The sequence below is a fragment of the Bombyx mandarina genome, chromosome A1 (genome assembly GCF_030267445.1).
Source record: "Bombyx mandarina strain Sakado chromosome A1, ASM3026744v2".
Taxonomy (NCBI): domain Eukaryota; kingdom Metazoa; phylum Arthropoda; class Insecta; order Lepidoptera; family Bombycidae; genus Bombyx; species Bombyx mandarina.
The window spans coordinates 10,570,239-10,588,121 of NC_143234.1; the positions used below are offsets into that span (position 1 = coordinate 10,570,239).

A 17,883-nucleotide genomic window follows, 5' to 3' on the forward strand; every position below is an offset into this window, starting at 1 on the left:
TTGTATGAGTCATGGTTACTTGCAATAAAAACATTATTATTATTATTATTATAAAAATTTATTACAATTAAACTTCGAGTTTATTGTAAATTAGAGCAGTCTTACAAGTCGCCTAGCTGCTATTGACAGTTTGTCAGTTTGACAGTCTGACTAAATCAGCCAAGGAATATTCTGGAATTATTGTATTTGAACTAAATTTTGATTGTTTGCCGGGAAATCAAAATCTAGGATTTTCTAAGAGGTTCGCGAGTCGTAGACACTTTCTGTTCAATGAGTTCACATTTAAATTGAAATAATTATGAATTTCAATCGCGCAGTCGGATCTACCGGCTGTACAGTTTCCCTTTATCGTTACATTACTTAGATCATAATATATTTACACTGTCGTGATTTCGTGAGCCCTCTAGCTGACTTTAATATCTATTATGTACAGCTTAATCTTAATTTTGAATGCTAATAAATGATCTAGTGAGATATCTAAATTGAAGTGAAAATAAACATTATATCGTTTATATAGACTAACGGGTTTTTAAACGAAAAAGCACGTGATATATATGTACAAGCTTGTACTTCACTCTTGTGTCTCCGAGTCATGAAGTGGTTCCGTGACGACGCGGCGACGTAGACGTGACGGACACGAGGGCGCGTTACTGTGTCGTGTTGTCGGCGGGGGGAGCGGGGACAGTGGTGCTGGCCATAGGGGCACATCAAGGTAGAATGAAATTTACTTTTATTTCGAGGATTACGGCTAAGTAGAGAAGTACATACATAATACAATTATTTTTAAAAGGGTAGTAGAAGGTTCCTATCACATGTACTCCCTCAATTCTAAACAGATGGCTAGACATGTAACGCAAAAAAATTAAATCTGCGGTTGTGCTCGGTCATCTCTTTTCAACAGGTGTACCGTTTTGCGGTAGGCAGCGGCTTGACTCTGCCCCTGGCATTGCTTAAGTCCATGAGCGACGGTAATCACTCACCATCAGGTGGGCCATGTGCTCGTCTGCCTACAAGGACAATAAATATAAAATATAAAAAAAAAAACTCGTACACTCATCTACGTAATAAAAGAAAATAAAAAAACATTTAAAGAAGTACATATATGAAGATTCCATCGTCCGTGATAGTTCAACCAAAGCATATCTCATCGATTCTCGCCTCGGCTCTACAAACAAACATGTACATACGTACATATATTGGTGGATAGTGTGTATACAGATTGGGTTGAGAAGGTGCGCTGGAACCCTCGTTATTGATATGATCACTACAGGCAGGTGTCGTCGGCTTGACGTCCCTGTAGTTACGAGTACACACTTTTCATTTTTGACTCAGTTTTGCGATGACCTGCCTTTAGTATTTTTGAATTTTTACCTTGTTGTATGAATGAAGGCAACCATTTCCGATCAATGATGCTCTGGGTTCAACGGTCACTTTTTTATTAAGTATAAACTTTCCGCATTCATTATCCTTGATCACGTCAGATATCTGCGCTGGCAGAGATGATATTTCGGAGAAGATAACTCCATGTGGTCAGTGAGATTGATACGCGGCGTCCACCGTGGCCCAGTGCAGTGAGACATTTATAAGCAACTAGCATAAATATCTCAACTGTAACTAACATTATTATTTCGCATCCCTTGATCGATCCCAATGATTCTCATCATTAACGCCCCTGCAACTGGTGTAGGGAGTCCAACACTCATATAAATATTAGCCTGTCTATTAAGTACATGTATTTTCTACATGGATACCAAGTTTCAAGTCAATCGGATGCATGGCTGAGTAGTTATAACGGAACATCCGTAAAAAACACTTTAGGTTTATATATTAGTATAGACTAAGAGTTGATTTAATTACGAGTAGTTACAGGGTAAACCAATTCAATACCATAAATATATACATTAGTGTCCGAATCCCACGTCGTGCACAATGTCGTCGTGTGTCAGAAGGACAACTGTATAGGCACTATACTAACAACTCATATTACGTAATATAGATATTTTAAATCTGATAACAATAATTCTGAACTGTACACAAACCGCAATATATTTCAATAGCACAATATAAAATATAAGGGCTGCTAAAGTGGTCACAGGTTGACGTCCCCTATAATTCTGATTATGTGTAAGAAGTACGAGATTGGACGACGAGTCTGTGTATCTAGAGGCGGGTCAGATGTACTACAATATGATAAGTAGTAAAATGGAAACACAGTCAGGGCAAAGTTCTTTAAGGAATTCATTGAAACATTACCGTGATGTGCACAGGTGTTCCGTCTGCGCATAGCTACCTAGCCCAAGAGGCTACCAGCAGAAGTCGCTTTATCGGTTCAGCGGACCCCCGGCCCCCGGTCCCTCGCCCCCACGCCGCGAAACCCTAGTGCGTATCTACGGGTAAGCGATCAAACATTATTTTGACAATAAAAACATGGTTAGCTCTGGCGAAGAGCGAACTTCTAATACTTCTTATTTCAATAACATTACCCACAGTGAGCACTCGTTTGTTGTAACAAACAAGCTTGGAATCCTTCATGTCGCGGATGCCGTCGCCATGTCCATGACATTGCCGGTCAGTAGCCGGCGGTAACCACTCGCCGTCACCATTAGATGGATACCCATCGTCGTCTGCCTACACTACCAATAAAAATACTTCAGACACAAAAAGTAATTTTACCACGCATCGTCTAACCATCGTTAGAAACCAACATAGTAGCTGTTTGTAATCATATTCTTGACATTGTTGACATGTTATTATAATAGTAGGATAGTTTTATTCAAGAACAACGCAGCAATATCCAATAGAGCTGCTTGTGTCCTTACAAGTTTATAAGCTTCAATTATCTAAATTTAGTGGTTCTCCGAATATATTAAGCAAAACAAATTAAAAACAAATTGTTATTGTATAAAGATGAGCTATTGTTCCTCGGGAAGGGTGACAAAGGGAACATCTTCCGGCGAACGTTCCGGCAGACGGATAGCTCCTATGTTGTTGTCCGGAGCTAGTGTGTAGTGCAGCGCAGTGTAGTTTACAAGTGTATACTCGAACTTATTTTATAAAAATCTTTAGTGCGATCAGGGTTTGTCAAATAGCGTCTACCCTGTGACAGCTACTGCTGCAGTAAGCTGTACTTTAATACTTGTGTTTCAGATGTGCTAATGTGTGTGGCGTTCTTCGCTATACACATGTGTAACGAGTCCAGACCTCCTCGGTGAAAGATTTTTCTTTTGCAACCAAAAAACATACAAGGTGGTTGCTTTCACGATTATTTTAAAACAATTATGTATTTAAAAAGATAACAGCCTTGAGCTGGTCCTGTGAAGAAAAAAAAAGAGAAAGCAAAATTAAAAAGATTGTAGCGTGTTTTGCCGAAAATTATTATGACGACTTGCTATCATCAACTCTATGCAAATATAATGGTGTCATCATAAAACTACAGCTTAGACCAGATAGTATGGCCGGATCGATTAACCTGGGTTCCTTCTCAAAAAAATAATGGAAACCTAACGCATCTGCTAAAACTTTAAGTCCAGCATGATGTCCTCAAAACTCTGACTTAAATGTCTCGAAAGAAACTAAAGCATATTAAGTTAATACTTGTACGAGGTGTGCTCTTCCTTATTGTCGGTTCGGGACTGAGCACGTACTGCTGATAACACCACAGGGAACTCATTTGGTCTAAAGTAATTTGGAAGAGAACGATGCACGCAGGAGGCTTCCAGACACACTCGACGTAATGGATATTTCCGAGGGAGACAATGTGGTCTGTAGCCAACAAAGAAGACAGATTATTTAAGGCGGACTACAGGAGCTCCACCTAAGAGGTTTTCTTCCCGTTAGTCACAACTAGAGCAACAATAGACAAGATACAGTAATCCATATTGATAAGAAAATATAAAAACAAACAATTTTCAAATACGCTCAAAATAATGAACCGATTTCAACGAAATTTAATAAAGAGATAATTGAAACCCTGGGAAAAATTTTAGCCTATCTCTAGCCTCTTTACTGACGTGTCTCTGTCGACGCGGGCGAAGCCGCGGGCGGGAGGCTAGTCGGCAAGGCAACTCAGCTCCGATTGTACCAGCGCGCCGGCTCCTTATATGTCTTCTTGATATTAATTTCACGAAGTTGACAGGAGCAGGCTTCGCTTGATTGTTTTCGGCAAGTTCTGCGTTCCTTCGGCTTACGGTTTCTTTTCAACAGTTCAAGCGATTGCGGTTTGATGTGAACAGATCAACATTATTATAGACCAACTCAAAGTCGTCTAAACAAAATCGTCTGTAGTGGTTACTACAAGAGTCCTTGCATATATTCAAATTTCTAACCACAATCCTTGGACCGCGAAGAGACTTTCTTCGCGGTTGACGATCTTTCCTTTGTTTTTTTTATTGCTTATATAGGTGGCCCACCTGGTGTTAAGTGGTTACTGGAGCCCATAGATATCTACAACGTAAATGCGCCACCCACCTTGAAATATCAGTTCTAAGGTCTCAGCACAGTTACAGCGGCCGCCCCACCCCTCAAATCGAAACGCATTACTGCTTCACGGCAGAAATAGGCAGGGTGGTGGTACCTATCCGTGCGGACTCACAAGAGGTCCTACCACCAGTAATGTGGTCCTACCTTTGTGGTCGTATACAACTATGGTCTTATGAACACCAAAAAAGAAGCAATAGAAATTTTAAGCATCACCAAGTTAGTACTTAGTGCTAACCCGATATTCCATCAAATGGTGACAACATTCTAGGTTATTCTATGTTCTTTATAGTTTTATGGTGACCTAACTCTTTGATACCACTCCTCCTTAGAATGAGTAGGTCTGCCAAAGCGGTGTCGGTCTAGTTAGTAGGGACGCGGAGGGGCGGAGGGGTGCGGAAGCATGAGACAGCACAGGTCTCGGGGTGGCTGCCGTCGCCGCCCGCCGACTGGTGTCGTGTAGTTCAAAGGCCCCGCCGAGCGACGCGCGGGTCAACTTGTTCATTAAATTACGACCGGAATCAAACCGGTTGACAAAAGGATTGTGGCCTACGAGACTCAGATTACAATTATAGTCAATTTTTCCTTTTTCAATGTAATGAGTTAGAAGAATTTTCTTTGGCGTCCAAACGAGGTAGCTTTGCTTTGATGTACAATTGACGGCAGTCTTTTTATCCGAAGGCTGGAACAGTTCGATTTAGTTTTCAATTATGTGCAGACGCAGAGACCAGCTTTATTATTCTTTATTATTCAGATCCTAAAAAATAAATCCCTCTTTACGGTTTGACGTACGGACCACTTGGTTGTTACAGTGCCTTGTGCAATAAATTTAATTGTTCCTCCCTACATAATGGTCGGTAGCCATAGCCGTTATTTCAACTACACGTGGACGGTAGGTAAGCTCACGAGGCTCAACCTCAACGTGCTTCGCAGAATCTACCACTGGATCGGAATCGCGACCCACTGAGAAGATCCGGCTAGAAGCTCAGTGCGTTGTGTCTACAGCTAAAGTTGCACGTCGAACTCTTCTCAGCGAGTTCGTCGAGAACGGCGCGGAGTGCTTGAAGAGCCTACAAGCACCGAGCGTAGATCCGGGGATCCGACATGCTTTGGACGACGGTGGCTTGGCGTGGGACGCACCGCTTTTTCAGAGAAAAAATATATAGGAACCAGCTTTTGCCCGCGACTTCGTCCACGTGGAATAGTTCACAAATAATGCTTTATTTTAGAACAAATTTGGTTAGCATAAAAACGTTATAGTGAACCAACCTTAACATATAGACATATGCTGTTGCGGACTTTTTTTTAGATCTTTTAAAGGGGAACAATTCTGTCGTACATTATTTTAGCGAAACTTTAACCGTTTCTGCAGCGCACGCAGCGGAAGCTCTCAAAATGGAAAAAAAATGATTTTGAAACATTCTTTATTGGTGCTCCGCTTGTATTAGTCTTGGCGTGATGCTATAGCCTATAGCCTATAGCCTTCCTCAATAAATGGGCTATCTAACACTGAAATAATTTTTCAAATCGGCCCAGTAGTTCCTGAGATTAGCGCGTTCAAACAAACAAACTCTTCAGCTTTATAATATTAGTATAGATGTAATTATTTGCAAGGCATGCGTACAATTGATTGGATGACAATCTCGGTGAACATGACTACTTCGTACAAGCAGCATTTTCTTAAACTATTATACTGGGCACAGTCATATTTAGTCTCTTGGTCCGCCTGCCGACGGTAACCGATCTGTTGGTGTAAATGTTATTAACGCGTGTAAAGCTACACCCCTGTCTGCGGGCATTAGAGTTAACAAGAGTTTGTGCTTAAACTTATTGTTTACTTCGAGGAGAGCTTTGAGGTCGCTGAGGCCGGTACATTTCAAGCTATCGATTTTTATATGTCCGAGATCTGATCCCTACCGAGCACGAGACGGACCATGTCTTTCGGATATGTCTTACACAACATGTATCTATACTAATATTATAAAGAGGAAAGATTTGTTTGTTTGTTTGTATTGAATAGGCTCCGAAACTACTGAAACGATTTGAAAAATTATTTCACTGTTTGGAAGCTACACTATTCCCGAGTGATAATCTATCCCGAGCTATCCCGAGCTGTAATCTTTTTTGAAAAAAATTAGTGATCCTTACTTAAATCCCAATAATGTTACCCAAGGTGTAAAAAAAATACCTAAAATATTCTTTACATCGCGTGCCCTGCGAAAACTATTGACGATAGAATAAAATAATGTACTACGACTTTGTAGAATACATTATTATTTACAAAAAGTGTCACAACATCATATGTCTAACTATTATAGTTATGCCGCAATAAGTGTCCCTTTATTTAAAAAATAAAACAACGTCACATATCGTTGAAATTTTTGTTAGAAACCCGAGCGGAGCCGGAGCGGGCCGCTAGTAATCAATAAAGGCATTGAATAAAAGACCTAGTTTGGATCTTAGTTTATTCCCCCTACCATGCTGACTAGCGTTTATTGATGCGGAACGCCTCTGGATCCATTGACTGCCAGTGACTCACGGAAGAGTATCGGCTGCTCCACCCTTGGCTGGAATTGGCGAAAATGATATCCCATAATTCTGATAGCAGCAAAGAAGTGATCCTGTATGCAGACAGCAATGCAAAAGCGACGATGACCACTCATCATTAGATGGACCGTCTGCTCATCTACCTAAAATGACAATAAAAGTAAAAAACAAAAATTATTTCTTAAATTTACAATGCAAGCCGGCTAGAACTACGTGTGGTCGCACTTCGGGTATTAGCCGTAACATAATATAATAGGTTGGGGAAAAGTCTTCTCGCATTATAGTATGTATGACCTTGTAATAAAATCTCTTTGGCTATACTATTTGTATCTGGCTGGTTTTGGTATGATTAAAAGTTTAAATAAAAATTTTTTTTTATTCCAAATTCGAATTAGGAAAATGTGTGATTTTTATTTATTTTTCGTACTGTCAAGATGAGTGAATCTAATGAAGAAATTTGATACATTTTAAAATTTTACTACAAAAAAGGTAAAAATGCAACGCAAGCCGCGATAAAAATTTGCGATGTTTATGGACCTATTGCAGTGTCTTTGAGAGTAGCACAAATTACAAATTTGGTTTAAGTGTTTTCAATCCGGAAATTTTGATGTCAAAGATGCACGTCGCTCTGGTCGTTCTATTACGGATAAAATGGATACCATTTTTGAAAAAGTGGAGCAAGATCGGCATATCAGTAGTTACGACGTAGCTGAAGAACTGGGAATTGACCACAAAACAGTTTTGGCGCATTTGAATAAAACTGGGTACACAAAAAAGCTCGATATTTGGGTACCTCACGAGCTCTCTGAAGAAACCCAATGAACCGTGTACTCATTTGTGATTCTTTATTACGAAGTAATGAAACCGAACCATTTTTGAAAAAGCTGATAACTGGTGATGAAAAGTGGATCACGTACATCGTGATATCATTGATCACGTACGACAAGAACGTGCGAAAAAGGTCATGGTCAAAGGCCGGTCAGGCTTCACAGACTGTGACTTAACTCGCAACAAGGCGATGCTGTGTGTGTGGTGGGATTGGAAGGGCATTATTCATTATGGGCTGTTACCACCAGACAGGACCATCGATTCTCAGCTCTACTGCGAACAACTGATGAGATTAAAGCAAGAAGTTGGGAGAAAGCGGCCGGAATTCATCAACAGAAGGGGTTTTTCATCATGATAACGCTAGCCCTCACACATCTTTAGCCAGTCAGCAAAAATTGAGAGAGCTTGGCTGGGAGGTGTTAATGCATCCGCCGTATAGTCCTGACCTTGCACCTTCAGATTTCCACCTGTTTCGGTCTCTCCAGAATTCTTTAGGCAGTCTCAGGTTAACATCACGAGAGGACTGCCAAAACCAATTGTCGCGGTATTTTGATCGAAAGCCCCAAAATTTCTATAGCAATGGGATCATGTCCCTACCAACAAGATGGCAAAAAGTTATCGAACAAAATGGTACCGACATACTTTAGTTAAATGTAAATAAACTATATTAAGAAATGTCGTGAATTTTCTTAAAAAATGCGAAAAAACTTTTTCCCCAACCTATTATACAAAGATTGTAAATCCAAAATCAAAACTTTTGCAATTCAAGAAGGCCTTAACAAGCAAATCGTCACGGCTCGCAAAATTTTAACACACATACGGTTTAAGTTTACAATAGATGTTATCTGCTGACTGACCAACTCAATCTTTTGTGCGTTTCTTTACGTACCAATAAAAATCTAAATTCTTTCAGAGAACTTTAGTTGTATCGAACATACGACACACTAAAATAGCACCAAAGTTTGTTATTCCGTTGTAAAGAAGGAGAAAAACTAATTTAGAAAATAAAATACCGACTTTAAATGATAAACATGTTTGGGCAATTTGTAGTCAAATGAACGCCGTATTGGAATATGCTGCGCTAAGATTTAGAACCTGCCATAAATACATATATATTATGTATGTACCTATATGCTTTAAAAACGATACCCTCATTGTTGGGCAGTCGGATAAAACTGAAAAAGAAATCTAAAGTACAAAGCCTGATAGAGTCCCGCCTCCGCCCTACGCTCCGCCCGCCCTATATAAGCGTTCCGCGGAGTGTTCGCGCCCAGTACACCCAGCGCCTCCGGGACAGTCCCCGACCCTCGCGCCGACCACGACCCGACACTTCGATCGACACAGGCAAGTCGAAACTATTTTATTTACTTTAACTTTTCAAAACTATTACTAAACTTCATTTCTCTACGTGTCTCGTTCCAACAAATGTACAATAATACCGTTTGTGTGATTTAATAAATATTACTTAGTACTATAAATGATTCAGTTATATTTTTTTTTTTATTGTTGAGAAAGGTAAGTCGTTTTTATATGTATATTAAATTTTATTAGAAACATGAATCACGAACAAAATAACTTCATAAACCGATGTAAAAGTAAAGATCCACCACTGCTTACAGATGCTACGACAACCTTAGCTAAGTTTTGTGTAGAGGATCCCTAAACATTAGTGCATTCAAACGTTTACTTAAAGTTCCATCGACAAACAGGTCTCGTGAAACAAAAATCAACAATTTATAATAGTTTCAAATCGATTTTATAAAGCACTAGCTGACCCGGCAGACTTCGTAATGCCTCAATCGATAAATAAAAGACCTAAACTTTTGTATAAAATAAACTTAAAACAAACAAAAGCAATCCGTCCGACGGGGGACACATCAAAGGGAAAACAAAATTGTTATTTTTATTTTATTCTGAGCTTTTTTTATATTTATTCACCTTTCAAACCTTCTCTGGACTTCCACAAATAATTCAAGACCAAAATTAGCCAAATCGGTCCAGCCGTTCTCAAGTTTTAGCGAGACTAACGAACAGCAATTCATTTTTATATATACCTATAGATTATTTTGAGCAATTGACTCCTTTGAATCAACCCGGAGGTCGCGGGTCGGCTCTAGACAAGTACCACATTTTCCTGACAGTCGTATGTGCGTTTTTACGTACTACAAGTATATTCACGTTCAGTCATATATTAATGTCTCGTCCTGCGGGTCTTTTGCATGGCGGCCGCTCTACTGACGCGAGCTGACTAACCAGATACAGCTGGTCCCACCACTGAGCACACATCTGAATATAATCCGCGTTCCATTTCCACCACCTCCATACATTCGGCAGTGGATGAACTCACGGGCCACCAGATGTTATATGCCTACCGGAGCCTACAGACATCACAACACCACCACCTTCAGACCAGACCCCGACCACACTGCTCGGACTCGGACCACGCTGCACAGCTAATCTGCCGTTGAAAGTAGAACTCATGTTTTTGTTGTCAGACTCACAAAGCCTCCACCATCGCTTATTACATTTACTAAGTGCCCCTTCACAGTGTAAATTTAATGTTATGTACATCAATCCTACGGACTAGGGCCTCAAACTGGCACCGCGCCCTCCCTGATCGTGCGCCTGGTCTGAAAGGTATATGTTAGTGAAATTATATTCAAACGTTAGCTTAATGTCAAGAAGGGCAGTCACATGCGCTTCGTAATGTCTATGAGCGGCATCCTATAGCAGACCGGTCGTGAGGTACTCTGCTCCTTTCTTTTGAAGGCTCTTGATGTATCAAGACACAACGAATTTATATTGAATACCAACTTATTTGCCACAATAGACTATCTACATAGCTTAGAAGCTTTAAAGAAACAAATAAACTCCAAGGCATGTAGTACGTACATTATCTACTGATGCCGCAGTCCTTTGGCTCTGTAAGAGTCTGTTGAGACCTTTTTATCTTATGCGTGGCCTAATATGGAAAACTATATACCGAAGTCGCTAACAGCAAATAACACTAAGTTATTAATACGAGAATGGATGGTAAACGGTATTAACAAATCATGTCAACCATTGATTACAAACATCCATTACCAATATTAATCTAATGGTCCAACAAAAGTACAACAATGAAGATGTTTAGTCACCTTTTGTCGTGTGAAATCGGTGTCAGCGAGCGAGCCACCAACAAATACCCTTCACGGAGCCGCAACATTCTCCGCTATTTAAGATATACAATTTAACCATTACCGGTTTAAATATTAAAATTAAGGACTTTAATAGCGAAGATTATATAATCCACGTCTGTGTGAACCATCCTCCACGCAACAACATCACCGGCACGTCTACTGTTAGCTAATCTGCTTCATCCAGTTCTTCATGTGCAAAGAATATTGTGATGATATTGTGAGAAATCAAATCCTGAGTTTCTTGCCGGCTCTTCTCAGCTGTGAATTACAATTCCGAATCGGAAATAAAGTTATGGCGGCGCGCTAGAAGAAGCCATATTTAAAATGATTTTTCTATTGACGTACACTGTTCTGTTGTAATCGTGCTTGCTTGGGCAGCCGGCCAGCTTTTTTTTATTGCTTAGATTGGTGGAAGAACTCACAGCTCACCTGGTGTTAAGTGGCTACTGGAGCCCATAGACATCTACAACGTAAATGCGCCACCCACCTTGAGATATAAGTTTTAAGGTCCCAGTATACTTACAACCGCTGCCCCGCCCTTCAAACCGAAACGCATTACTGCTTCACGGCAGAAATAGGCAGGGCGATGGTACTTACCCGTGCAGACTCACAAGACGTCCTAACATCAGTAATTACGCAAATTATAATTTTGCGGGTTTGATTTTTATTACACGACGTTATTCCTTCATCGTGGAAGTCAATCGTGAACATTTGTTATAGTACGTATTTCATTAGAAAAATTGGTACCCGCCTGCGGGATTCGAACACCGGTACATCGCTACATACGAATGCATCGGACGTCTTATCATTTAGGCCACGATGACTTCGACGTGTGCCGACGCTTAGAGACTGCACTCTTATCTTGAAATATAATATATGATTGCAGTCTTTTTGGCTGCTCTGCCCTTCAAACCGAAATACGCGATTGCTTCTCGGCAAAAATATGCAGAGAAGAGTTGCGAGCCAGCAAGAGCTGATGGTGTAAGAAGTAGAAATTTAAGTATGCATACTTCCACCACAGATGAATCTCACGGAAATGTTAGTAGATTATGGAAATAGCCGTTATGTGGCTTACAGACAGGAATTATTATTACAATTAAAAAAAAACAGTTACACGTTAGCCTCTCACAAAACCACACGCAGTGTTGGACAACAATAGAAGTTCAGTTCATGTCGCTACAGGCCTTCTCCAAGCGAGGCTCAGCCAAATCATGAGCTCAGTCAGTTACACGACACGGCACAGCGTCCGGTAAATTGGTATTCCGCTGCATAATCTAATTAAAATCGGCAACCGTTACTTTTGGTTAACAAGTGCAATTACTAGTTGTTAGAACATCAGATTGAAGTGAAATAAACAGTAGTTGAGTACTGTAGTCCACTACAAGCTCTGGGCAAGATACAATAAGGGCCCTCTCTAAATCTAATAGAATCACAAACGGGGGTTGGAACAGTACAGACAGAGACTATCGATATGTACTAAATCAATTCATTAGCGATTCAGAAAGCGTTCTACAATATCCTATTGAATTAAAACTAAAGGATTCTGGTACAAATTCACCCATTTCTATACATAAATCATCTTCAAACGAGGCTTGCGGAGAGTATTTAACGGTAGGCAGCGGCTTGGCTCTGCCTCTGGCATTGCTGACGTCCATGAGCGACGGTGACCACTTACCATCAGGTGGGCCGTATGAGCGTCTGCCTACAATGGCAATAAAAAAAAGTATACATCTGTATGTATATGCCTTTGAGACGTGAGATCTATTGCATCTAAAGCACTGAATCCTCCTCGAAAAACTGGAAATATAAGCAGGACCGTGTTGGCTGGTAATGCATACAGCATAGTACATCTAGAGCGGATGTGCATTGGCTCCGACCCCGCAGGCTGGCCCGCCGTGGTCCCTGGACCTATGCTCGGTACTGCAGAACTGCTTCTTTCACTTTAAGTCATCCTTTTTTATCGCTAAGATGGTTAGACGAGCTCACGGCCCACCTGGTGTAAATGAGTTTTTTGCCGATTCTTCTAGTCACTTTAATACGATAAAACGATGTATGGCATTCTAAATTATGACAAAAATTTGTATATTCATGAATATATCAATAAAATACTCGCAAATATGGACCTAATCTTAAAATATTTTATGTTTGCAAATTCCGAGCACGCACCTAGTGAAATCTCAATGTACAACAAATCAAATAAAAAATCACATCCATCGCGGTTGACATTTTTCAGAAACAGAATATTCAAACACAAGGACTTAGACATAAATGTGAACAAATTAAATAATATATGATCACGTTCAGGATCCTGCATGAGGAGGCGAGTGTACGTGGAATCATTAATCAGGGGTTGATTGAGGCGCGCCTGACGCATTTATTTGACTCAAAAATATTTTGTGCAAATTTATTGTGCTTCTTACCCAAGGGCGACTAAATAAAGCGAGGATTGAGTTGCTCTTAACTTTCGTTACAGTATAACATGATACAATTCGTATGTGATTTATTTTAGTGATGTGATCCGACAGGTCCACGGGTGAAACCGTCATGCCTATTGATGCGAGCACCACTGTCCTGCCTATATTTCCAGTTTATCGAGGACGATTCAGTACTTCAGATGCAATTGATCTGACATCTCCAAAGGATAACGGTGTTCACGGGTAACCATTAAACTAGCCGTATGTCAGTCAACACAAAAATAGGAAAACGATTTTCCATCATAACCTTTGACGTCGAGCTTGGAACTCGGGGTGCAGGTTTGAATTGCACCGCCCCCACCCACAGATCAAAAGGAGCCTTGTAGCCTTTACAACACGGGCTCAAACATCTCTTTTGAGTGGTCATCGCACCGTATAGCCGTCTACCTTAGGACTCCAAAACATAAGGATAAATAAATGTACTTCCTTCCCACGAAACCGAGACAGATGTTCGGTTCATTGTTGATGATCTTCTTTACAAAGAGCTGTAACTCTACAACAGAAGGCTGCTTACAGTGTAATCCCCTCTGACACGAGTTTTCAAATTGTTCATCGGAACGTGTCTTGGGATATCGTCGCGCAGTCTTGTTCCAATTACTTACAACTCTCATTACGGTTTTGCCCGTATCTTGTATTTAATTCATATATTTTGTTTGAGGAAGAGCCTCTACTAATGATCCGACAACTGTTGGGTTTCAATTGTAGCCGTTTCAAATAGACGACGGCTGCAAGTGCTGCCACTCGTCCTGGTCTAGCATCCTTAGCATCCAATCCTTAGTATAAGCATCTAAGAAAATGGCTTCCAACTATACTGCAATTATTCATCTCTTACTATTAATGGACTTCAGCTAATCCTTCCTCAGTAGTTTTTTTTATTGCTTGATTATTGCTTAAAAAAAACCACTGAGAAAGGATTAGCTCGAGTTCATTTATAGTAAGAGATGAATAATTGCAGTATAGTTGGAAGCCATTTTTAAAATAAGAAGTGCAAGGTTTCGTCCTAGGAGTGGCGATAAGAGTCTGGTTGTAGTGTTGACCCTAGTCTGATCGGGTTCTGATCCCGGATAGAGATCGGACATCGCATGAAAGAGTACAGGAGAGTCGCTTAGTGGGTAGGGTTGAAATAGAGTGATGTACTGGAATCATGAAAAATACAAAGTCTGTAAGGTTTTTGGAAAATGGAATACTTTCTATTGAATTTATAGTTACTTACAAAAACATTATTAGGAGATTAGGCTGTGACTCTCACTACAGACACTTGCTAAAATTTGTTGTTTAAGTTCGGGAGACAGGAGTTGACCTGATCCGCTCAGTGGGCGTCGACTTTAAAGATACGCGCGTTTTACAAAGAAACCTCCACTGGCAATACAAAAGTGTACGTTTGTTTTAAATTAATTACTGTCTTAGTTATTTAAGATATTAAGAAGTTTAAATCAAATTAGGCCAAGAAAGTGCTCCGTCTCAGCCGTGCGTGTCTTGCAGTAGGTCCATACCGGCTAGTTAAACAATTCTTCTAGCAGACTAGAGTTAACCATATTTTTTAAATAATGCTACATCGTAAATAGATTTTCCACGACGCTCTGATTGACACGTTCATCTTCCTCCTCTCTCAGCGAGGATCAATCTCCGTTAAAGGGATGACATTACGAGATGGCACACTCTGGTTACTTAGTGCTTCAGACACACCAGTGCGCTGGGCCTTTACATCAATATGGAATGAATAACAAGAGTAAAAAAATTAACTGACAATTGATCCGTAACACTCTTGTAACGTGCCGCATATGCCCTCATGTAGACTGTGTACCCAGATTTACCCGGTCCTAGTTCAAAACGCAGAGCTCTTAAAGCTGTATTTAAAAAGAAAGTCTTATGTAAAAAAGATAGAGTATATAGTTGCATCTACGGGAGTCTTGGTCGTCATAATCACGGCGTTGTGACGTCACGCGAATTTGAATGATGACGTCAACAGTTACTCTTTATACAATACTGACGATCGTATCTTAGTGATCGTATCTTCAGTCATACACGTAGACTCCTGAAGCCGTAGCGAACACAGGGAAAACAATATTCAACAACAACAATAAACAAAAATGTGTTAACTTTGTGAATCCTGGACGAGTGCATACACAGTTGGGAGTTGAACACGCGCCCCCACACGCGCATCGCTGCAGTGCTGGTGCCGTTTAGTGAAAAGCTGTAATTGATTATACCGGCACTAGACCACCAAACAGGGACCATCATTTTTTTAGGGGTAAACTTTCATTTGAGGCATTGCCTAGATGCCGAACCAGGATCTCACTAACACGATGACCATTTACGATTATCAAAAAGAATCCAATTTTCCAATTTCAATTTTATAATAATCTAAAATTAATTTGTATTCAGTAATTGTTGCCAGTCATAGATTTACCATTACCAGACGACCAGTATTGTAAAACGGCTACTTCACAGATAAAGATCTGCTATTTGCGGAAATAAATTCACCGATATGACCATTGAAATTACCCACCGCTGATATAATTTCAATTTGAAATATCGCAAAGTATAAAAGCACATCAGCTTTAAGGAGAACCGAGAGGTTGAGTACAAAAGTGGCCACTCCTTCGACATTCACGACTTAGCCCTTGATTGCTCCTTACGATTTGAACCTCATACGAGGTACTCAGTAGAGTACTGTGTATTCACAATAAGGGAATGACTAATTTTTATCAAGATTCTTACGTGAAGAAAACTCTTAAGGGCTCATTTGTGGTAATAATAGCTTAAGGTAATGATCGGATGTTGCGAAAAAGTAAGTAATGTTTAGAACATCCATCGTTTGATAGATATAGCGGTATAGTAGATCGCTTGGTCTGCAGTGTGCACTGCAATAGATGAAAGTATATTGTTGGCGTGTTGTCGCGTCCCACGGAGCCCAGCCGTGGAGACCGTCCAGATTATTCGGAAGCCACATAGTAATAGAGCAGCTGCCTAGTCCCATGTTATTCAAGCACACAATATATGATAACTATTTCGGTCTCCTTTTCGTTGATGTGCTAACATAAAATACTATCCTTTGTCTCTAAAGTGAAAATAACACTCTTACATGTTGCTTCGTGTAATCGACTGTGCTGTATTCGTTCGTCAAATATTTTGCACAAATTAGAGATATACTCATAAAATGCTATTTTTAGAAAATACGGAATATCCGAGTGCTCGTTTATTATATCCGTATAGATTCGTTTATCCACATTTAAGGCGCTTCGCCCCGCAACACGCGCCGCGCGACCTCACACATTCATTACGAAAATAAAGTAGTGATGAACGGGATGTATACAGATCACCAAACATACATATGTACATCGCTAAAGTCCTCCTTTGACTTTATCACTAACCAGTACAGTGCACTAGTTCACATTAAAAACTATTAAATGAAAACTTTTATGAAAAACAAAGAGGATTGTGAGGTCTCGCGGAGGCTGCGTCTCCCCGGCGGAGTTCCGGTTCCGGGCGTCTATATCCGGCGCGAAGAGGTGGCTCCTCGGAAGTGCACTAACGCAGGTAGCAACACTGTAGGAAACCGCTTTCAAATTAACAGGAAATAGCGAACTTTATGAGACTTTTTTTTCTAATTCCAGAAGATATACCGAGTTATGTTTTAGTTTAGGTATATGAGTGCGCCTGTATTGCGACTTAACCCCTTGTTTATTTTTATCAATCCAATTAAACTAGACTTGCTCTACTCACACTAAATTACGTTATTTTCAATATTACCTACTGCTAATCTTGGTTTCGACTTATAGAATCACTTTCAGCGTCTAATCACACGCTAATCAATTTCAGTTCACAATTCCCAATTATTCAAATTCGTCATGTTTATTTCCCATGGAAAATATTACTTGCGTAGACCGTGAGTCAGGTCCATGGTCCCTGTGATATTAAACGATTCCCTACCTTGAGACGTGTGCTCTGAAATGATACATGAATCACTAATATTTTCAAAGAGATTATCGTCTATCAATCAAATATACTCCAGAGATCCTTCTCAGTTTAAATATAAGCATCAGCCCGAACTAGGTAACTTTCTATAAAATGTGCATACGAGAACATAGCAGCATCGTCATTGCCGTCGCACCACATCGTGACGTCACACTACATCGTGACGTCACGGGGTCCACGCGGCGCTTGCCACTCGTCGGTATCAGACTGCGCCGTCAAGAAACCAATGTTTTTAAATATTCATGCAAGCTTTCTCACCTCCGATTGAAGATCAGTCTTAAGTGTCAGCTCCTGGTGAACCCTCTTCAGATGTCTAGGGCGATAACAAATTTGTGAGCATTTCATTTTAACCGCCCAAGGCTGATGAGCTTTCTGCCCACCTAATGTTAAGTATATATTGA

At 40.3% G+C, this 17,883-nt stretch overlaps 1 protein-coding gene across 2 annotated transcripts in view; it reads left to right on the forward strand.

The window, feature by feature from the left end:
• Positions 1-9,090: 9,090 nt before the first annotated feature.
• AST-A (allatostatin A) overlaps positions 9,091-17,883 on the forward strand; it is a 33,913-nt gene continuing 25,120 nt past the window's right edge. For both annotated transcript variants that reach the window (XM_089739438.1, XM_089739439.1), the window contains exon 1: positions 9,091-9,195. The gene's annotated coding sequence lies outside the window, so the exon portion shown is untranslated. The remainder of the gene's footprint in view (positions 9,196-17,883) is intronic.